The sequence below is a fragment of the Jaculus jaculus genome, chromosome 12, assembly GCF_020740685.1.
Source record: "Jaculus jaculus isolate mJacJac1 chromosome 12, mJacJac1.mat.Y.cur, whole genome shotgun sequence".
NCBI lineage: Eukaryota > Metazoa > Chordata > Mammalia > Rodentia > Dipodidae > Jaculus > Jaculus jaculus.
The window spans coordinates 66,862,274-66,874,291 of NC_059113.1; the positions used below are offsets into that span (position 1 = coordinate 66,862,274).

The following is a 12,018-nucleotide window of genomic DNA, read 5'->3' on the forward strand; positions in this document are numbered from 1 at the left end:
CAGGATCAAGTAGTCTGCAAATAGGGCTAACTTGACTTCTTCCTTTCCAATTTGTATTCCTTTCTCCTGTCTTGGTGCTTGTGCTAGGACTTCTAGTACTATGCTGAAGAGCAAAGGTGAGAGTGGGCACTCCTGTCTTGTTCCTGAACTCAGTGGGAATTCCTTGAGTCTTTCCCAATTAAGTATTTCTTGGGCTTTAGGTGCTTTGTTATATGGAGATATAAACCATCCATACCTATTCTCTCCAATGTCTTTTTAATCATGAAGTGATATATTTTCTCAAAGGCCCTTTCTGTATCTATTGAAATGATCATGTGGTTTTTGTGATTAGGCTTATTTATGTGGTGTGTTACACTGACAGATTTGCATATATTAAACCAAACTTGTGTTTTTGGGATAAAGCCTACTTGATCAAGGTGGCTAATGCTTTTGATGTGTTGTTGAGTTTGGTTTGCGAGGATTTTGTTCAGGATCTTTGCGAATAAGTTCATCAGGGATATAGACCTATAGTTTTCTTTTCTTGTATCTCTGTCTGGTTTTAGTATTACTAGGGTGATACTAACTTCATAAAAAGAGTTGGGGAACATCACTGTTTGCTGATTATGTGGAACACTTTGAATTAAATTGGTTTCAGTTCTTCCATGAAAGTTTGACAAAATTCAGCTGAGGAGCCATCTGGTTGTGGATTCTTCTTGTTAGGGAGGTTTTTGATTACCTTTTCAATCTTGAGGGGTGTGATAGGTTTGTTTAGGAAAATAATCTGCTCTGATTTAGTTCCAATAGGTGGTATGTGTCCAGGAATTTATCCATTTCTTTCACATGATCCAGTTTTATTGAGTAAAGGTTTTGGAATACTTCCTGATGATCCTTCCAACTTCACTTATGTCTGTTGTGATTTCTCCTTTTTCATTTCTAATTTTGTTAATCTGAAGCTTTTTTTTTGTTTGATCAAATTGGCCAGAGGTTTATCAGTCTTGTTTATTTTATCAACAAACCAGCTCTTTATTTCATCAATTTTCTTGTTTCCAATTCAAATTTGTGCTCTGATCTTGATTATTTCTTTCCATCTGGAGTTCTCTGGGTTATATTCTTCTTGTTTTTCCAATGTCTTTAGATGGATGGTTAGATTATTTGGGATATCTCTCCTTTTATATGAAGGCACTTTTATATGAGGACTGCCTTCATTGTGTCCCATAAGTTTTGGTACAATGTGTTCTCATTGTCATACAATTCTAGAAATTTTACAATTTCATTTTTTAAAAGTGTGTTTTTCAGTCTCCAGGAGCTGATGGAGTTCCTGACACATCTCTGGCTGTTAATTTCTAACTTTACAACATTGTGGCCTGACATCATGCAGGAAATTATGTTGATTTTCCTGATTATATGGAGGCAAGATTTATGACCTAATATATGATCTATATTGGAGAATGTTCCAAGGGCTGCTTAGAAGAATGTGTAACCAGTGGATTTGGGGTAGAATATTCTGTAGATGTCCATTAGGTCTAGTTGATCTATGGTATTGTTAAGCTCTCTTACTTCTCTATTGATTTTCTGTTTGGATGATCTACTGATGACAGTGGAGTATTGAAGTTCCTCACTATGATGCTGCTAGTCTTTATGTCTGTTTTGCTGTAAAGCAGGTTTGGTTTTATGAATTGTGGTGCACCTGTATTTGGTGCATATAGATTGATGACTGTGATATCCTCTTGTTGATCATTCCCTTGATGAGTAAACAGTGGCCTTCTTTGTCTTTTTGATGACTTTTGGTTTGAAGTCTATTTTATCTGATATTAGTATAGCAATGCCTGCTTGTTTCTTATTTCCATGTTACCTTGGAATATCATTTTCCACCCTTTCAACCTGAGTAGGTGTCTGTCTTTAATGGTGAGGTGAGGTGGATTTCTTGAAGACAGCAGACTGAGGAGTCCATTTTTCTGATCCCCCCTGTTAACTTGTGTCTCTTGATGGGTGAATTAAGGCCATTAATGCTTAGGGTAATAATGGTGAGGTTTGATTTAATCCCTTTTATATTGTGGTGCTTTATGGGGTTTTATGTTTTCTTGAACTTTGTAGTTTTTTGAGCCTTCTCTAGGTTTGGTTATTTTGGCCTGCATCTTGTAGGCTCTTGAGATTGGTTGTTTGCCTCTTCTGTGTGAAGAATTCCCTGAAGAATTCTCTGTAGGTTTGACTTTGTGCTCATATAGTTGTAGAGCTGGCTTTTATTGTACAAAGTTTTTCTTTCACCATCTATTATGAAGGGATACTTTTGCTGGGTAGGGTAGTTTCAGTTGGAAGCCATAGCTTCTTAGACTTTGCACTGTTTCATTCTAGGCCCTTCTGGCTTTCAGGGTTTCCATTGTGAAATCTGAAGCAATTCTTATAGGGTTACCTCTACATGTAATGTGTTGTTTCTCTCTTGCTACTTTTAGGACTTTCTCTTTCTTTTTGTTGTTTAGTCTTAATGATAATATGTCTTGAATAATTTCTGCTTTGGTCCAGTCTGTTTAGAGTTCTGTTAGCTTCCTGTATCTCAATGGGACACACTCTTTTGAGAGGGGAGGAAATTTTTTCTTCAATGATTTTGTTGAATAAGTTCTCCATGTCTTTGGTCTGAATTTCTTCCCCTTCTGGTATGCTCATGATTTGAATGTTGGGACATGTAAGGAAATTCCACAGTTCCCTCATGTTCTGTTCACCAAAATTTCTGAACTTATTCCAGTTTTTGTACTCAAAAACTGTTTCTGTCTTGTCTTTCAGTTCCGAGGTTCTGTCCTCCACATGACTGACTCTGCTTTTTAAGGCTTCGATTTGTTTGTACTTTCTATTACCTTTTTTCTGCATCAATCCCTCTGTCAAATTTCCTTTTTGATTTTCTTAATGTTTCTTGGAATTTATCCTCTAATTTATTTATGTCTTCATTTAGCTTATCCTGCTTATTATTGAGATTTGTTTTCTAGCTATCCTTCAGACCACTTAACTCTGTTTTGAAGTCTCCTTATTATTTTTGTTGTTGTTGTTGTTTTTTCCTAGTAGGTCCAATCTAGCGAGGGCAGCATCCATATAATTGTTGGTCTTTTGTTGATTTGCTGCAAGTTCTGCCAAATGCTTGGTCAGGATCACATATCTTCATTTTGGGATTCTGATCCTGTTGACTCTTGTTTTGATTAGAGACTTCCATTTTGGGAATAGGCAACCTTGTTGGGGTTCCTTCCGTTTGATGTTCCTTTTGCACTGTGGTCTGCCCATCACAGTGTAGGAATCTTATTTAATTCTGGAGGAAGCCGTGGTTTACCTTTCAAGTGTCTTCATTGAATGCTCCCTTTTATGTTTGACTAGATTAGGCTTTTGATGGCATGGAGGCCTGTCTGCTAGGTGGGAGGAGTTAACATGACCATGGTGGACACCCAGAGATCCATTGGCAGGGAGAGGAAATGGGAGGCTGTGTGGACTTGGAAGTGGGTGTCAAGGTGGGGAGAGGGGACTATGCAGACCTGGTGGCAGGTGGAAGGGTGGGAAGAGGGGATGGCACGGACCTGTTGGTAGATCACGTAGCAGAGAGAAGGTACCTGGTGGCGGGAGGAAAGGTGACAGGAACTTGGCCCCAATTTGCAGAGCACACAGGTAGCACAGCAGAAAACCAGGTCTGGTGTATGGTGGCTTAGATGGGTGCTTGAGAGGTCTGTGGGAATCAGTGGATTCCCTACTTTGCCCCTCCACACTCCCCCACTGGAGATATGCTAGATTGCTGGTCCTGGAACCCCACAGATCTTGCCTGTTATTACCTCAGAAGCTAAAGTGTGGTTAGGTGGGCACCACCTTGACCAGAAGTCTCACCACCAGCCTTATTTTTGTTGCTCAAAATTGTCTTGGGTGTTGAACATGGTGGCACATGCCTTTAATCCCAGCACTCTGGAAGCTGAGGTAGAAGGACTGCTGTGAGTTCAAGGCCAGCCTGAGACTACATAATGAATTCCAGGTCACCCTGGGCTAAAGCAAGACTTCCACCTTGAGAAAAAAAAGTTTTGAGTATTTGAGGTTCTTTTGTGTTTCCAAATGAATTTTAGGATTATTTCTTCTGTTTCTGTGAAGAAGGTCATTGGGATTTTGATAGGGATTGCATTAAATGTAAAGGCTGCTTTTTTGCATTTCACAATATAGATGCTTCCAATCCAAGAATATGGGATATTTTTCCCTTTCCTAGTGTCTTCTGCAATTTCTCTCTGTGTGTTAAAGTTTCCATTGTAGAGATCCTTCACTTGCTTGGTTAGGTTTATTCCTAGGTACTTTATTATTATTTTTTTAAGGTAATTGAGAATGGGAGTGACTCCTTGATTTCATCCTTAGCATGTTTGTTGTTAGTTTATAAGAAACTTACTGATTTGTGTGTTTATTTTGTATTCTGCTATGTTGCTAAAAATGTTTATCAGCTCTAATAGTTTCCTGGTACAGTCTTTAAGGTCCTCTATGTATAGAATCATATCATCTGCAAATAATAATTTAATCTCCTCCTTCCTAACTTGTATCCCTTGTATGTGTGTCTACTGCCTTACTGCTAGAGCTAAGACTTCCAGTACTAAAATAAATAAAAGTGTGTGTGTGGGGGGGGGCAGTATACACCCTTGTTTTGTTCCTGACTTTAGCAGGAAAGCTTCAAGTTTTTCCCCACTTAGTATTATGTTGGCTGCAGGTTTGTCATAAATAGCTTTTATTATGTTGAGATATGTTACTTCTATTACCAGTTTCTAAAAGACATACCATGAAGGGTTGTTGGATTTTGTCAAATGCTTTTTCTGCATCTATTGAGATGATTATGTGATCTTCAGTACATTTATATAGCTTATTAAATTAGTTGATTTGCATTTGTTTAACCATCCCTGCACCTCTGGGATAAAGCCTATTTGGTAGGTGTGAATGATCTTTTAAATATATTCTTGTATTCTGTTTGCCAACATTTTGTTGAGAATTTTTGCAGCTATGTTCATGAGGGAGATTGGTCTGTAGTTTTCTTTTTTGTTCTGTCTTTGTCTGGTTTTAGTATCATGGTAATGCTGGCTTCATAGAAGAAGTTTGGTAGAATTCCTTCCTTTTCAATTTTATGAAAAAGTTTGAAAAACATTCGTGTTAGTTCTTCCATGAAAGTCTGGTAAAATTCACCAGTGAATCCACCTGGGTCTGGAATTTTTTTTAATAACTGCTTTGATTGCCAAACTTGCTATAGGTCTATTTATATAGTTTATATCATGATTTAATTTTGGTAGTCATATAAATCTAGGAAATCATCCATTTGTTTCAGATGTTCAAACTTAGTGGAGCATATGTTCTTCTTTTTTTTGGTTTTTCAAGGTAGGGTCTTACTCTAGCTCAGGCTGAGCTGGAATTCACTATGTAGTTTCAGAGTGGCCTTGAACTCATGGTGATCCTCCTACCTTTGCCTCCCTGGTACTAGGATTAATGGCATGCACCACCATGCCTGGCTGGCTGAGTATATGTTCTTAACGTATGACCATATGATTTTCTGAATTTCTTGATACCTATTGTAATGGTACCTTTTCCATCTCTAATTTTATTGATTTGTGTCTTCTCTCTTGGTCAGATTTACTAAGAATTTATCACTCTTTTTTCAAATACCAACTCTTTGTCATTGACTCTTTTATGAGTTTTTGATTTCTAGCTCATTAATTACTGCCCTAATCTTTATTATTTCTTCCTATGTACTAATTTTTTGGTTTACCTTCTTCTTCTCATTATCATTTGATTCTTTGAATTTATTTCCTTCTTGATTTCTTCATTGAATAGTGGACTGTTCTATTTCCATGATTTTGTAAATGATCTAGATCTTCTCTTGCTGTTAATTTGTAGTTTAATCCCATTGTAATCAGATAAGAGTACAAGGTATTATTTCAATATTTTTGTACTTGTTAAGATTTGTGTGGGAACCAACAGCCCTCTAATGGACTGGAGGCCTGCTCCATGGGAGGGAATACATCCCTGATACTGAAAACTTAAATCTCATGAGTCCTGGGGGTGTAACACTTGCTGCTGTCTGGCTAAATGTATATACTATGCTTATCAAACTGCTCAGTAAGCACTTCTCTTAATGTTCACACCCTTATATTAATGCTACTCTCACTTTTGGTAGAGAATCTTCTCTTTTCAGATGGCAGTGACCTTGGGATGACTCAGAAGGCATCATGGTGCTGGGAAGAAGTGACAGGAGTACTCAGTACTGCAATATCTCTATCACACCTTTCAAGGCTCAGGGTCTACTGTGGAAGTGGTGGTGGGAAGAATGTAAGAACCAAAAGAAGGGTAGGACTCCTTACAATGTGCTCCCCCCAGACACAAAATGGCCTGGATATCCATGACCTCACAGTGTCTGACACTACCTACACAAGACCATCCTAATAGGAGGGAAAGATCATGACATCAAAATAAAAGAGAGACTGATTGTGAAGGGTAGGGGGTATGATGGAGAATGGAGTTTCAAAGGGGAAAGTGGGGGGAGGGAGGGTATTATCATGGGATATTTTTTTATAATCATGGAAGTTGTTAAAAAAATTGGAAAAAAAGATTTGCCTTGTGTCCTAATACATGGTCTAATTTAGAGCATGTTTCATGTGCTGCTGAAAAAAATATGTATTTTGGATGTGTAGATATCTGTTATGTCCAGATGCTTGTTTATTTATTTATTTTTTTTGCTGGGATGTCCTGTCAATTGATGAGAGTGGGGTATTGAAGTCACGACCTATAATTATGTTTGGTGATATCTATGACCTTAAGTCTAATACTGTTTGTTTGATGAAATGGGGAACCTCCATTTTAGGTGCATATATGTTTAGAATTCTAATGTCCTCCTGTTGGAGTGTTCCTTTTATCAATATAAAGTGACCTTCTTTACCTTTCCTAACTAATGTTGGTTTGAAGTCTGTTCTGTCTCATATAAGGATAGCAACACATGCTTGTTTCCTAGGCCCACTTGCTTGAAATACCATTTTCTATCCTTTTACGCTAATATAGTGTCCACCTTTTATAGAAAGAAAAATTTCTTGGAGGCAAGAAAAAGAAGGATCCTGCTTTTTAACCCAGTCTTCAAGACCATGTCTTTTAGCTGGGGCATTGAGGCCGTTGATATTGAGAGTTATCACTGAAAGGTGTGCATGGGTTCTTGCCAGTGTTCTTGTTTTGTCATTTTTCCTGTTCTTCCTTTACACTCTTTAAAAAAAAATTAAACTTTTTTATTCTTTATTTTTATTTATTTTTTTTAAATATTTTGTTCATTTTTTATTTATTTATTTTAGAACAACAGACACAGAGAGAAAGACAGATAGAGGGAGAGAGAGAATGGGCACGCCAGGGCTTCCAGCCTCTGCAAACGAACTCCAGATGCGTGCGCCCCCTTGTGCATCTGGCTAACATGGGACCTGGGGAACCGAGCCTCAAACCGGGATCCTTAGGCTTCACAGGCGAGCACTTAACCGCTAAGCCTTCTCTCCAGCCCCCCAAATTAAACTTTTTAATAAATACTTGCTATACAGCCATATCTTAAAATATAAATCAACTGTTTAGAGTTAACAATTAGATTTACAAAACATTTACCTTCCTAAGAAAATTTTATTTTATTCATTATACAGAGGTTTATAAACCTACACAAGACCATCATAAGAGGAATGAAGGATCATGGCATCCAAATAGAGGAGAGACTTATTGAGATGGGGAGTGGATGTGATGGAGAATGGAATTTCAAAGGGGAAAAGGGGGGGGGAGGGAGGGTTTTATCATGGGATATTTTTTATAATCATGGAAAATGTTTAATAAAAATTGAGAAAAAAAATAAACCAGCCTTAAGATTCCAAACTTGACAAACATGTGGCAAGTTTTACAAAGTACCCAACCAAAATATAATTTTACATGTAACAGATACTTATTCTATAATCTGAGCTATTTATCATAAAATTTTTTCATTGTTATTCACTCACTTCTACCTCTAAAATAAACCCTGACCACAGAATAGTGGTTCTTTATTATCAACTTAATTAAACATTTTGAAGACAATGTTTGTAATTTTCACCATAAGTAAAACAGTGTCAGTGAAATAAATTTTAGACTTCATAACCTGTTGATTTCAGATTTTTTTGTAAATTCTATGAAGTACATTTTAAAAGGATGGATTTGTAAATGCAGGTAAAACTTGACAACTACCCTGGAGATAATATAACACACCTGGAAATGGTTTCATTAGTAATGAAAAATCTGAACTATTTTGATGATATAAAAAACCAAGATTACCTGTTAAATTAATATTGTTAAATCATAAATTTTTAACTTGTTGTAAAGCCCACTTAAATCTGGTGGTTCCTCATTTGTTATTATTATTTTCTCTGTCTCACAAAAGTCTAAGAACTGTATTGGAACAAGGTTTTAGTGATAGTAGGCAAGAGAGAAATTGAGAGAGAACCAAAACCATATGTTGCTTGTCATACTCCCTCTCCCGGTCCAGAGGCAAATGGCCAATTTGGCTAAGGATAAGGTATGCATGACAAATAGTTTTAAACATGCTTCGAATCTGAGTTAGTGGGGCCAACCCATTTCTCAGAAGTATAAGTAAAATTGGAAAGGAAGAAGTCAAATTAGCCCTATTTGCAGATGACATAATCCTATACATAAGCGATCTTACTCCCTCTGTCTCCCAAGTGCTGGAAGTAAAGGTGTGCACCACCATGCCAGGCTCCCCACTTCAAAACTTCTAAAGGTAATTAATACCTTCAGTGAAGAGTCAGGTTACAAAATCAACACATAAAGTCAGAAGCCTCTCTATACACAAAGGACAAATATACAGAGAAAGAAATCACTGAGGGTGTCCCATTTTCAATAGCAACAAAAAATTAAATACCTTGGAGTAACACTAACCAAGGATGTGCAAGACCTATATAATGAAAATATAAAAAACACCCAAGAAATTGAGGAGGACTTGAGAAGATGGAAAGACCTCCCATGCTTCTGGTTAGGTAGTATTAATATTGTGAAAATGGCAATTTTACCAAAAGCAATATACAGTTTTAATGTAATACCAATAAAAATGTCCACATCATTCTTCACAGAGATAGAAAACATGATCTCAAAAACTCATATGGAATGGCAGCAGGCCACAAAGCAACAAACATTTCCTTAGCAAAAGATGCACCTCTAGAGGTACCACCATAACTGATCTAAAGCCATATTACACATCCATAGTAACCTAAACATTATGGTGTTGGCATAAAAGCAGAAATATAGACCAGTGGAACAGAACTGAAGTAACTACAGCTATTTGACCTTTGACAAAGGTGCCAATAATGTAGACTGAAGAAAAGATGCATTTTATCAACTGGTGCTAGATAAATTGGATAGCCATATGTAGAAAAATGAAACTAGACCCACTCATCTCACCGTACATAAAAGTCAAATCCAAATGAATTAAAGATGTCAATATAAGACTTGAAACTCTTTTCCTATTGAAAGAGAAAAATAGGAGGAACTCTCTACAATATAGGAATGGGGAAAGCCTTCTTGAACAAAAGCCCAGTAGCCCAGGAAATTAAATAATCACTCAGCCAATGGAATCTCATGAAGCTAAAAAGCTTTACCACAGACAAACATACCATGAGCAGGGCCAACAGGTTACCCGCAGAATGGGAGAAATTTTTTACCAGCTATCCCACTTACAGAGGCCTAATATTTAGAATCTACAAAGAACTCAAAAAACTAAATAAAAAATCAAACAACCCACTCAAAAAACTGGGCAGTGAACTAAACAGGAAGTTCTAAGAAGAAATACAAATGGCTAACATACACTTAAAAAAATGTTCAATATTCCTAACCATCAGGGAAATGCGAATTAAAACAACTATGAGATTCCACCTTACTCCATTAAGAATGGCAATCATTAAAAAATCAAATGAAGACTGGAGAGAGATGGCATAGTGGCTAAGGTGCTTGCCTTTGAAGCGTAAGGACCCATGTTCAACTCTACAGGTCCTATGTAAGCCAGATGCACAAAGTAACACAAGCACAAGATTGCACATGCACACAACATGACACATGTGTCTGCAGTTGCGAGAGGCCCTGGTGCACCAAAATTCTCTCTCTCTTTCTCATAAAAAAAGGGCAGTCTATTGGGCTTGCCTCAGAAAAAAAAAATCAAATGACAACAAATGGTGGAGAAAGAGGAATCCTCATTCACTGTTAATGGGAATGTAAATTTGCACAACAATTATGGAAATCAATATGGAGATTCATGAAAATGATGACTATAGTGCTATCAACAGACCCAGTCATTCCCTTACTGGGCATTTACCCTAAATACTTCACTGCAGAGATATTTGCTCAACTATGTTTAAAGCTGCTCAATTTATAATATTGAAGAATTGGAATCAAACAAGGTGCCAATCATTGGACAAATGGACAATAAAGTTGTGGTACATTTACACAAGGAAATTTTACTCAGCAGTAAGAAAAAAATGATACAATGAAATTTGCAGGAAAATGGATGGACTTCCAATAGATCATTCTCAGTGAACACACACAATCACAGAAAGACAAATGCTACATATCATCTGCAGTTCCTAACCTGTATCAGCTTGAGTTGCTGGCATACCTGATAGGCAACTTGAGACCCAGACAACAGGGATGGAAGGGTTTGGGGAAGAGGGGGAGAGGAGGTGGTGGGGGGGAATAAACACAAAAATAAACCCAAAATGAACTGGTAACATAAAAACCTTTATCCCTGAAGGTAGACTAAAAAATATAACCATCAATAAGAGTAAGGGGGGAGTGTCTAAAAACAAGGGCCCTGGAAAGGGTAGGATGAAGCCTAACCTTAAAATGTTTGGGGGCTCTGACAGGTAACTCACAGTGCCAGAAATAGGTGCTACCTACATTGAGCTGTTGATCAGAGAGACCTACAAGATAACCCAAAACAAGGCAGGCTTCTGTCAAAGCACTTGATTATCCTCCTGAGGTAAAAGGTAAGACCCTATTGTTGAAGACACCATATGCTGCTGACATAGAACTGAGACCTGGCTGGGATCTGGAAGACAGCCAGTCCTAAGACAGCCCATCAGTGCTGGAAAGCACTACATGAGCAACTGGGGAAAAGTGGCCAACAACTGTGTGAGCAACCAGGGGTCTAAGCTATTCAGAAGCAATCACCCTGACAAGAAGTACACACCAGTGCAATGGTGGCACACACACTTGGTAGGTAACCAACAGGTTTCTGATTGCCTAAGAGATCTGCTCAGTGGGAAGGAACTAGGAAGCAGGTTAGCATCCTATGGAGACAAAGATTATGCTCTCCAGTGTAAAGGTCTCATTAGTCTTTGGCTAAAAGAGGGGCTACATCCCTTAAGTTCTCCCTAAATTATGCTGGCTTTACTCTCCATTGGAGAATGTGTTCTGTTTAGAAGGTTGCAAGACCTGAGGAAATAAACCATCCTTCATACTTCAGTCAAGCCCCATCTGAAATCACAGAGGAAGTGGGGAAATGAGCAAGAGTGCTGCTCTATGATGAGTCTGACAATCAACACCAGGATAAAGAAAACAGACACTGGGCTGGAGATGGCTTAGCGGTTAAGCGCTTGCCTGTAAAGCTTAAGGACCCCGGTTCAAGGCTTGATTCCCCAGAACCCATGTAAGCCAGATGCATAAGGGGGCACATGCACCTGGAATTCATTTGCAGTGGCTAGAGGACTTGGCACACCCATTCTATCTCTCTCTTTGTTGTTCTCAAACAAATAAATAAAAATTTAAAAAAAGAAAAGAAAAGAAAGCAGAAGCTGAAGATATTCAACACATACCAAAACAGAAATCCAGAGGCTCCTAAGAGTTCCTTACAGAACCAGACTTAAAACACACCCTCTATAGCTCAGTAAATTTTGCAGAAGAGGGGGTCACAACGATTTTAAGAGCCACAGATTGGAGCATCATCCGCACAGGCACGGCCTCTCCCCAATAACTGACTGCTGCTCCCACAATGTGGGGAAT

At 38.0% G+C, this 12,018-nt stretch overlaps 1 protein-coding gene across 1 annotated transcript in view; it reads right to left on the minus strand.

Annotated features, from left to right (window-relative positions):
• LOC101607283 (zinc finger protein 345-like) overlaps positions 1-12,018 on the minus strand; it is a 55,552-nt gene that overhangs the window by 34,299 nt on the left and 9,235 nt on the right. The window lies entirely within an intron of this gene.